Source organism: Zalophus californianus, chromosome 12 (genome assembly GCF_009762305.2).
Source record: "Zalophus californianus isolate mZalCal1 chromosome 12, mZalCal1.pri.v2, whole genome shotgun sequence".
Taxonomy (NCBI): Eukaryota; Metazoa; Chordata; class Mammalia; order Carnivora; family Otariidae; genus Zalophus; species Zalophus californianus.
The window spans coordinates 88,665,838-88,676,540 of record NC_045606.1 but is presented as its reverse complement, the minus strand read 5'-3'; the positions used below and the strand labels follow the sequence as shown (position 1 = coordinate 88,676,540).

The 10,703-nt window shown below is 39.9% G+C and overlaps 1 protein-coding gene across 6 annotated transcripts in view; it reads left to right on the top strand.

Annotated features, from left to right (window-relative positions):
- The first annotated feature begins 1,311 nt into the window (after positions 1-1,311).
- CNOT4 (CCR4-NOT transcription complex subunit 4) overlaps positions 1,312-10,703 on the top strand; it is a 145,285-nt gene continuing 135,893 nt past the window's right edge. For all 6 annotated transcript variants that reach the window (XM_027573218.2, XM_027573217.2, XM_027573220.2 and 3 more), the window contains exon 1: positions 1,312-1,542. The gene's annotated coding sequence lies outside the window, so the exon portion shown is untranslated. The remainder of the gene's footprint in view (positions 1,543-10,703) is intronic.

Here is a 10,703-nt window from a genome sequence, read left to right as displayed (position 1 = left end):
ATTTTTCATCTGTTATGATATACTATGCATTTTAATCATATATTTTATTTTTATTTTTTAAGAGTTTATTTATTTATTTGACAGAGACAGACAGCGAGAGAGAACACAAGCAGGGGGAGTGGGAAAGGGAGAAGCAGGCTTCCCGCCTAGCAGGGAGCCGGATGCGGGGCTCGATCCCAGGACCCTGGTATCATGACCTAAGCCGAAGGCAGACGCTCAACTACTGAGCCACCCAGGCGCCCCTTAATCATATATTTTAAAAATTGATTTCGTCCTTCCCCTTTTCCTTCACCCCAAGACAGCTAGAATAGATACAGGAATTCTTAGAGTACAAACAGGGAATTTTGTGTTTTACTCACCAGCGTCTTTCCATGTATCAAACAGTGCCAGACACACAGGATGAGCTCAGTGAATATTTATTGTATGAATGGGCGAAGAATACACGCAATAAGCAAAACTGAGTGCTTCGAGCGCCCCTTTCACCAGAGTCCTAGGAGACAAGCGGGAGTCACCAGGAACTTGATTTTTGTGATTGGGGATTCCTCGGCGCTCGTACGGATTGAGAGTACTTTTTTACATTCTTTAGGATGTACTGATGTGTGGTGGTTTGTGAACTTCATGCACAGAGCTGTACACAGGTAGAACACCAAACTAACTTGCATCGAAGTCCACGTAATCTCAAATTTGTATCATCAGAAACCCGTTTTTGTAAGTGCACGGGTCTATCGTTCTCTCGTGCATCTGTACAGGACAATCTGGGATACTTCACCGGAGATTAACGCTGAGGAGGGGATCAAGGTTGGTGGCTCTGAAATGCGCAAGCAGGGGAAACGACTTAACGCTCACTTTTCGCAAACAGACGCCAATTCAGAATCAAATTCTCACCCTAGATCAAATCCCGCGCTCCTCCTACCGGCAACCTACCTCTACCCCGCCCCCTTTGATACCTATGGTGGGCGGGGCAGAGAGGAGCCGTTCCCGGCTCCCCCCAAATTGGTTAAGCTCGCCCGAGTTCTGTTATTCCATTTCTGAGCAAACACAGAGGAAACGGAGCAGCCAACGAAGACCGTCGACCAAATGACAGCGGAGCTTCACAGGCGGACAGAGAACGAAGCAAAACACGAAGAAAGGCAGGAATCTAGCTGCCACGTGAGGCGCGCGATCCCGTCCGCCCTCCGAGCGAGAACTTCAACTCCCGGCTTGCAGCTGGGCGGTTATCCTCCGCGGACTATAATTCCCAGGGTGCTGCGGGAGCGACCGCCCGCCTCTCCTCCTGCTCCTCCCCCGCCCCTCCCGGCCGGATCGGCGTGCGCCTGCGCACCGGAGGCCGGAGGAGTCTTACCCTAATGTAAGATGGTGGCCCGTCTGGCTGTGGAACCCACCGAAAACTGAGAGTCTGTATCTCAGCCGTAAAGGTCGGACTCGCTGAAGCAATCAGGCCCGGTTCTGAGAGTTTTTCCCCCGACACTCGTTCAGTGGTCTCTTGTGAGGACGCGGCAGCGCGTGGAGTCGGCTAAGGGAAAAGCGAGGCAAGGCAGGCGGGTGAGTGTATGCGGGGCTGGGCTTACGGGAAACCCGGGGCTGACCGGCTACGAGAGAGCGGAGGCTTCGCTGGGACTGTGCAGGCCGCACCCCCCTTTCTCCCCACCCCCCGCCTCATCTTCACCCTCCTCCTTCTTGGTCTTCCTCCTCCTCCTCTTCTTCTTCCCTCTCCCCTCTACGCCACAGCAGTTTACCACCAGGAAAAGGGAGCCGGGCAGAAGGCGGCGCGGCGGCGAGCACCGACTCCTTGGAAAATTTCCTCAATTGGGGAGCCGAGGCGGATTCTCGTCTCCAGCTCTCTCCCCTACGTTTCTGTAGGGGCAGAAATCTTGGGTCTCAGTACTCCCTTGTTTCCCCAGCCCTCTTTCCCCTCCCTGACGTCCTTGTCCCGGTCTCCCTAGACCCAAGCCATCCCTTCCACTCTGACCCGAGTTGCTGCTGCTCATCAGTCCCACTACTCATTGCCCACTCGTCCTACTGTTTGTTTTTTGCTCCACTGCTACCACTCTGGAGTTAGCCTTTGCCCCCCTCCGGTGCTTGCAATCAGCCCCTACTCTATCGGCCACACTGGCGCTTCTTCCGATTTGCAGTCGTTCCTTTAACCGCATCTGTCATTGTAAAAGCTGCCCCTTAAGTATCTAGATTATGCGGCTGCTCGTTCTAACCCACCTGTTTCCCAGCTTTCTTGGGAATTGTCTGTTCCTTCCGTCTTTTCTATCCAGATTCTTTCAACATACACTTCCAGAAAAAAAGGGATGCCCCGTGTTGGCCCCTGAAAAGTCAAGTTGGGAAGTGAATTGAGTGAGGTAGGATACTCTTAAACGTTATGAGTGGAGATCATTTATTCAGGCTCCTCGGGAGAAGAACGTTTTCTTTTGGCTTTCAGGGATCTATTTGTGGATTTTTCGCTCTGTTGGGACGTGGGGGTTTTTTGTGTGGTGGTTCCCCCCCCCTTCCCTTCTATTTTTGACTGGCTTCTCCCTGCTAAGCATTCTACTTAATTACCTTTCCCCGGGACACTTAATGTGAACTCTGATTATACCAACAAATATTAGCCTAGGCGTTTCAAAATAAGATAAATCTGGCATACAACCAAATTAATCTGTGAACTCCACAAGAAAATATGAGATTTTTATTAATCTGCTGGTTATATGTGGGTTACAGATCCTTTCCATATTGAAAATTGATTATTGACTGAGTTATATTGAGGATCGGCTTAATTGATGACACATTTATGGTTCGGGTGGAAATTTCCTTTCCAGCCAATATCAGACTTACTTAGTATTTTTGGATTTGGGAAGTTCTCTCTTTTAACATAAATTGTCTTCTCTCGAAAATTCATTAGGTATGTATGCAAAAGGAAAATGAATTTTTTTTTTTCCTCCAAAAGTAAATCCCCATTTTTTTCCACAGAAAAGAAGGGGGTTGGGAAAAGAAATGACAAAGCTGTGCTCTTGTATGCATTTGTTGGCACTCACTGTCATTATTATCTACATTAAAAAGCAGAAAACTAGGAGCAAGGGGTGGCTGACGATGTCCATTTTTTGATGAAAGCAAAATTGAAATGCCCTGACTAATGGTATGAGGAGCCTGTAATCACACCAGTGTGAAATAAAGAATTATCAGAAAAACAAACAGGATTACATAGATCAGATACGTATATTTCAGCATTTCAACTTTAAACATAAATAAGACACTGTGTTATATGTAAAAATGTTAAAAGTCACAGTAGCAATTTCATGCATCAGTATACCTCTTGCAAAAGTAATAATACCTTAAGTGTAAATACAAATACATACAGTTACCCTTTTAATCACTTTTTCACATTGCTGTATTTTGATTTTTATAAATTTTATCTGTAATACTTGAGGAATCTTCATTTGGCATTCTATTTACTTGATTGTGATAAATGATCTGCTTTATCAAATATAAACCAAGGTTAGAAAAGCTGTTTATAAAATTTCCTTCTTCTTTTAGCCACTTAAGCCCCAATTTGGGGAAACTAAATCCCTACTCTTTGAGACTTGTAAGCAATTTCTATAGCAAGACTTGTCCTGAGGTATAACTTGAGGTTTTTCTTTAAAAAATTACTTATATTTAGTTTATCAGTAGAAACATGTTTAATACAATTGGTCTTCAACTCTAAGTAAAAGCATCTATCGTTTTCTTTTGTCATACACTGGTGGAGAAGCTTTCCACTTTGTACCTGCAAATAATACCAACTACACAGGTTTAGGAAACCCTTGGCAGTCATACTTGGCTGATTTGTAAGCAATGTGTTCTAGGAGAGGACTGTTGGGCAGAAAAGTGTAAATGATTTTAATACATCTTTTGTAAAGATATTTTAGCTCACTAAATATATTCCCAAGTAATTTTCTTCACTCTACACTTTTGCAATCATTAGATTCTTAGTTTCTGCACTTTAAAGTCAAAATGAATTTACTTTGGGATCTTTAGTACATTTGAAGGAGGTATTTAAATTTTTTTTGACATTTTGATAAATTGGGAGCTGTAATTTCAGAATGTTTTTGTATCATTTAAGTTTTTAGATATAACTTGAAGAACATTGCAACTTCATACTTCCGTGGATTTGGTTTGTTCTTTTTTATGATAGATTGGAATACTTTCTGCCAGGTTCAATAGTTGAATTCTTTAGATGAATAGATGATTTCTATAGGAAGGTTTACTTTAAAGTTACTTTAAATTAACTTATTTTAAATTAACTTATTATATAAAATTTGTTTCCATAAAATTGCATAGACAGGTCTTTAATTTTATTAGGATGAGATAGTTAATAATCAAATCACAAAATGCAGGAAAAGAAAATTTTGTACTGTCCTTCAGCTTCACTGGCAATAACTTTCAACTCATTGCTTTGTAAAGGAGAGTGTTGCTTAAGGATGAACTTCTTTCATTAGGGGAATTTTATTTTAAAAATGATTTTAAATGGCTTAAGAGAACGAAGAAAACATTTTCTCAAGGCTTCCCTTTTCTTCCCTACTTCTGGTTTTAAGATGAAGCTACACTCTTCATTTTACTGGGTGTGTGCACGTGTGTCTTGTACCTGCAAATAATACTCAATTGAATCTATTTCAATTCATGTTATTATTTTTATAGACCATTGAAGTGAAATAGAAAGTTTTAATTTGTTAAAACTTCAGCCTCTGCTGAAAATTCAGTTAGCTTTCTGTCATTAAGTGTAGTCTTGACATTTTGTGAAGGAAGATACATTTAGCTCAGGTGGTTCCAAAGAAAAACAGTAGGGAAATAGGTTATAGAGATTTTTCGTGTTCTAGAAGTAGTATAACTAGAATGTACCACATACTATTCTCAAAGGATTTCTTAATCTAAGTGGAGCTTGTAAATGGTTTTTATCCCACTGGAATAGCATGTATTGGATAAAACAACACATTCTGAGATTTAAAAAATTTTATGTACTTAAGAGATACTAAGAAAAATCTGCAAATGCCCATTCTTATATATAAAATGTGTCAATATGTTAATATCCTTGGTATCCTAAAGATAGTTCTTTTTTTTTTAAGATTTTATTTATTTGAGAGAGAGAGAAAGAGAGACAGAGAGTATGAGAGGGAGGAGGGTCAGAGGGAGAAGCAGACTCCCTGCCGAGCGGGGAGCCCGATGCGGGACTCGATCCCGGGACTCCAGGATCATGACCTGAGCCGAAAGCAGTCGTCCAACCAACTGAGCCACCCAGGCGCCCCACCTAAAGATAGTTCTAAGTATTTTTTTCTTGGAAGTTGAGATTATACAAATTATAAAGATGGCATAATTTACTCAATCATGTAGTGATGCAAAGAAAGAAGATAAGTGGGGCTTTTTAATCACATATTTAGTGGTTTTCTGAAAGAACTTTTTTCCAAATTGCTTTTAATCTTATTATGTGGTCTTTATTAGAAAAGAGTGTGTGGTAAGTGTTAACTTTTTTATTTTTTATTTTTTTAAAGATTTTATTTATTTATTTGAGAGAGAGAGAATGAGAGACAGAGAGCATGAGAAGGGGGAGGGTCAGAGGGAGAAGCAGACTCCCTGCTGATCAGAGAGCCCGATGTGGGACTCGATCCCGGGACTCCAGGATCATGACCTGAGCTGACGGCAGTCGCTTAACCAACTGAGCCACCCAGGCGCCCAGTGTTAACTTTTTTAAATGTAGTAATATAATTCAGTGGGTTTTGTCACATTTCTTTTTCATGGTATAATTCTTTTACTTTTTAATCAGAAATTAGTTTATGGAAGAGAAAATTTAAACACTGTTTTGGCTCTTGGATTAGCTTTCCCATAGCATTTTTTTTTTTTCATAAGGGGAGAACATCGATGCTACCAAAAAAATGATGATTACTTGTACTTGCTAGAAAAAGTTAATTTTCAAGATAGTACAAGTACAAGGGAATTTGAGGATGAGTTTATTTTTCTCCTAAGAACTGTATTTGTGAGGAAGGTTCCGTTCTTACTAAACTCTGTTTATGCAAGAGTGTTGTCCTGTTTTAAACTTTAATTGCATTGGGTGATGAGGAGATGATACGTTGCTATGAGGATAAACCTTGTTATTTGTTTATGTGTCAGATATCGTTTCAAAAACAAATATTTTTTTTAGGTATGGCAACTAAAGTCTTACCTCTTGAGTGTTCAGAGACAGTATGGGGAGGGAAAATCAAAATAATCATATTGTTTTATTTCTAAAACCAGTCTGGAAAAAAAATAAGTCAGGGCAAAATAAGCAGTGTAATTAGAAGAATAAAATGCCAGCATTTAAAGGTAGCTGGTGTTGCATTCCTGCTTTTGGAAGAAGTTAATGAATGATGTTGTAGGGAAAATACTGATTGAAATTTTAAAAGTAGCTATAGACTGAAGTATCGGAGGGGTGGAGCGTTCCTTAGCAGCTACAAACAGATACATTGTCATTAAGCCAAATATCTGAAATTTCTTAACCATGTTTTTCAGTCTTTGGAATAAAGAGGAAGTGCTAATTTTTCTGATTATTTAAGAACCTTCTAATTCATTCCCTGTTGAGGGCAGTAGGTGTCTTCAGATTGTGAGCTTCCTGAAATAATACTGGCTGACTTGTGTTATTGAACATTGATTGTAGCAACTTTTTTTCCCTACCTTTTGTATGCTTATGATTTTTTCCTGATGTTTTTTATTTTTTGAGGTTTGGGTGGACCTTTTTGTGAATGCTGTGATTGAATGAAAATTTGAAATGTAAACAGTATTGCTTTTGGTAGTAAGATTAATTATTCTTTTGATAGAGAACCCCTCCGATTTTGATCCCATTTTTTTCCTTTAACTGATTTTTATTCTTAGAATTAGGATGCTGCAAGTTCCCTGTCAAATTAGATCTTTCCAGAAATTTTTTTCATACTCTGAATTGGGACCTAGGTATTTGTTGAGTAAAGAAAATGTTATAATATATTTCGGTTTTGTCATTTAAAATGAAGTAAAGACATTATTAGTACTTTTTAAAAAATAATGTGAAAAATTTTAAACAAGTTTAAAAGTAGACACCAACTTCGGGGTGCCTGGGAGGCTCAGTTGTTAAAGCGTCTGCCTTCGGCTCAGGTCGTGGTCCCAGGGTCCTGGGATCGAGCCCCACATCGGGCTTCCTGCTCAGCGGGAAGCCTGCTTCTCCCTCTCCTGCTCCCCCTGCTTATGTTCCCTCTCTCACTCACTGTCTCTCTCTCTCTGTCAAATAAATAAATAAAATCTTTAAAAAAAAAAGTAGACACCAACTTCTTTGTAGTTGTCACTCAGCTTCAAAGGTTATTACCTCATAACCAGTCTGGTTTCACCTATATCCCTACTTTACCTCTCATCCCTCTGCTCTTTGACCTAGATTATTTTGAAGCAAATCCTAGTCATCACATTACTACATTTGTACTGGAACTCTTTTGACATAATAAAATAAAATATCTTGATATTTTATCAAGATCATTTAATCAGCTTGTCAAATAGCCTTTGAGTACTTACAGATCCACTTTCTGCACTATGACCCAGCCTCTTAAGAGTGTATTATCTTGGGGCGCCTGGGTGGCTCAGTCGTTAAGCGTCTGCCTTCAGCTCGGGTCATGGTCCCAGGGTCCTGGGATCGAGCCCCACATCGGGCTCCCTGCTCAGTGGGGAGCCTGCTTCTCCCTCTCCCACTCCCCTGCTTGTGTTCCCTCTCTCGCTGTGTCTCTCCCTGTAAAATAAATAAATAAAAGCTTAAAAAAAAAAAGAGTTTATTATCTTGTTGGGTAAATTTTCATAATAATACAACTAGCACTATCCAAAGCAGTATCCAAATAATGGGCGGTATACATAGTCTGGGTCCATTATGTCAGTGTAGGGATATCGTCAGACTGAAGTTCTAGGAGTGAGGCTTCTTAGAGAAAGTGGGACTTGAATAAAAAATACATACCATCTGCATAGGGCGAGCGTCTCCAGAACATTCCATATGTGAGCAAACACTGGCTGTGACCAGCATGATTTGAAAGGGATGTAAGTAGTCTGACCTCAGTGGAACAAGGTCTTAATTTCTGAGAATGGTGTCAGATAAGTTAGTATACTAGGGTAGAGCTAGGTTATGAAAGGTATATTCAGCGTCAGGTTGAATTTGATGTGCTAAACTGTAAGGAACCATTAGAGTTGGTCAGGAGGCAGGAGATAACATATTAAAGGTGCTTTTTTTTTTTGAGGGAAAATTGCCTTTCAGTAAGGTGCATCATATTTTGGGGTTGACAGGTAAGTTGAATGTGAAAAATTAATGACTAGGCCACTGAGGTAAGGGGCCATGGAGAGAAGTTAGTGTTGAAGTTCTAGAGGATTTGGCAGCTAATTTATTTTCTCTTCAGTCCCTTACATTCAGAAATAACACCAAGGTTTTAAAGAACCGAGAACTGAAGAAATGTGGTCGACTTATCTTTGATAGTAAACTGCAATTTATTATCCAGGCCTAGCTTTTGGAAGGGAAGTGATGCATGATACTCGATATATAACAACCTTAAAAAATTTCTGTAGAAAATAGCTACCAGTGTCTTAAAATAATTTTAGATATTCTTTCACTAGGGAATGAGAGTGTGAACAGTAAAAGACAGTCTTAATTACATGATAGTAAGAGGGGCTCCTGGGTTGCTTGATAGGTTAAGCGTCCTGAGTGTGGAGCCCAATGCAAGCTCGTTGGGCTCCACACTCAGCGCAGAGTCTGCTTGAGATTCTCTCCTCCCTCTGCATCCTTCCCCAATGCTTGAGTGCTCTCTCTCTCTCCTTCTCTCTCTCAAAAAAAGAGGCGGGGGGAAGAAAATGACATGAAAATAAGAGATGGAAGATATCTCACTTGTAAAAGAGAAATTTATGTCTCATCTGTTTCTTGTGTGTGAATGAGTTGAGAAGGAGTATTAGGAAACTTATTTGAACAGTTTGTAACCAGTATATATTATTAAATATCTGTAAAGTTTAATAATGACCTGATGAGAGCAGAAGAAATGGCAGAAAATTCTGATGAAGTAGGGCACTAACTATTGTCAGCTCCAAGCTCCCTTAAGGATGGATAAGTTTAGGTCAGCAGGCTAGAGAAGAATGTAGGGACATTATTAAATGGAAATGCGTTCTTTGATTTAATTTGTTATACTCTGCTTTGCAAAGGTATTAATAAAAATAGATCTGGCTAAACAGCCCTATTTTTATTTGGAATTTTCCTTTTTTTTTTAAAGATTTTATTTATTTATTTGACAGAGAGAGAATGCACATGAGCAGGGGGAGGGGCAGAGGGAGGAGAAGCAGGCTCCCTGCTGAGCAAAGAGCCCGATGCAGGACTCGATCCCAGGACTCTGGGATCATGACCTGAGCCGAAGGCAGACACTTAACCAACTGAGCCACATAGGTGTCCCTATTTCGAATTTTTCTTAAGTTACGAGACCCCTAAAGTTCTTTTCTTGTTTTGTCGACTCTTCATTAAACCAGCTTTTTCATCCGTTTTGTATTTCTGGAAAATTTTGCGTTTGTTTTGTGAAGGAAAATTTTACATTTTGTCTTAAAGCAGGAGGGGGGGAAGTAGATTTGCTTCTGGCTTTGTAAATAATCGATGAATAATACTGTATTGCCATTTATTCACTTACTGCTTCCTTCAATATCACATGTATTCTCTACAGCATATAGCATGTGGATCTTAAGGATTCTCACAGAGTCTGAAAACACCTCAAGCTGAGGGTACTTGCAACAACTTCACAATTAATCTTTATTCACCAATCATTTTTGGTCCTGGTATTATAAAAGGTATGACCTACCATAATGCCATGGACCCTTTAGGTACTTAGGAAATATTGATAAGGATACGGATGATGATGCAACATAGTACATTATTGGGACATGTCTGTTTTTCCTTAACATTCCCTCCATTCTACGACCTCCTTACTCTTGATAACATGACAGAGCTATTTTTGACATTTTTTACTTCTTTATATAGCTGGTCATGTGTGCTTTCTAATATGGTCAATAGAATGGAAAGCTGTTGCCTTCTTGGTTTAACAGGGGCTTTAATATGTTAATTTTGGATTTAAGATTGAGTTGAGATCCCTTCATGCAGGAAAATCTTGAGAAGGATTGTATATCTGGTATATTGTATATACCAGTGTATGTGGGAAGGAAGTATCAAGTACACAGTATAAGAGAACCTTAGTATTTGAGAATATCTAAAGTGGTAGCTGCCAATCCATTCTTTCCCCAAGAAATTTTAATTTAGTCCTTGGAGTATGGAGCCATTTATAAAGGTTACAGTGGGTAGTAGTGGGGAGAAAATGGTTCACTGCTCCAAAAAAATCTCTCTCAATTTTAATAACTTAAATAAATCTCAAATTATTAATAGTTGGCTTTTTTTTTTTTCATTCACGTAATTCTTGGGAAGGAGCTGACTTTGTGTGAGTGGCTTTGGGGTTGCCTTGGGCGGCCAGGAGGGTGGGTATATTGTAAACCCAGGAAAGGGGAGGGGAGGCAGAAAATAAAGTGAGAAGACTTCAGATTCTAGCAATGGCAACTCTGCATTTTTGGCTAAAGCATTGCTCAGCTCCTTTGCTGCCTTTGGTTACATACTTCAGGGTTTTTTTTTTGTTTGTGTTTTAAGGTTTATTTAGAGAGAGAGAATGGCTATGGTGGGAAGGGGAAGAGGGAGAGAA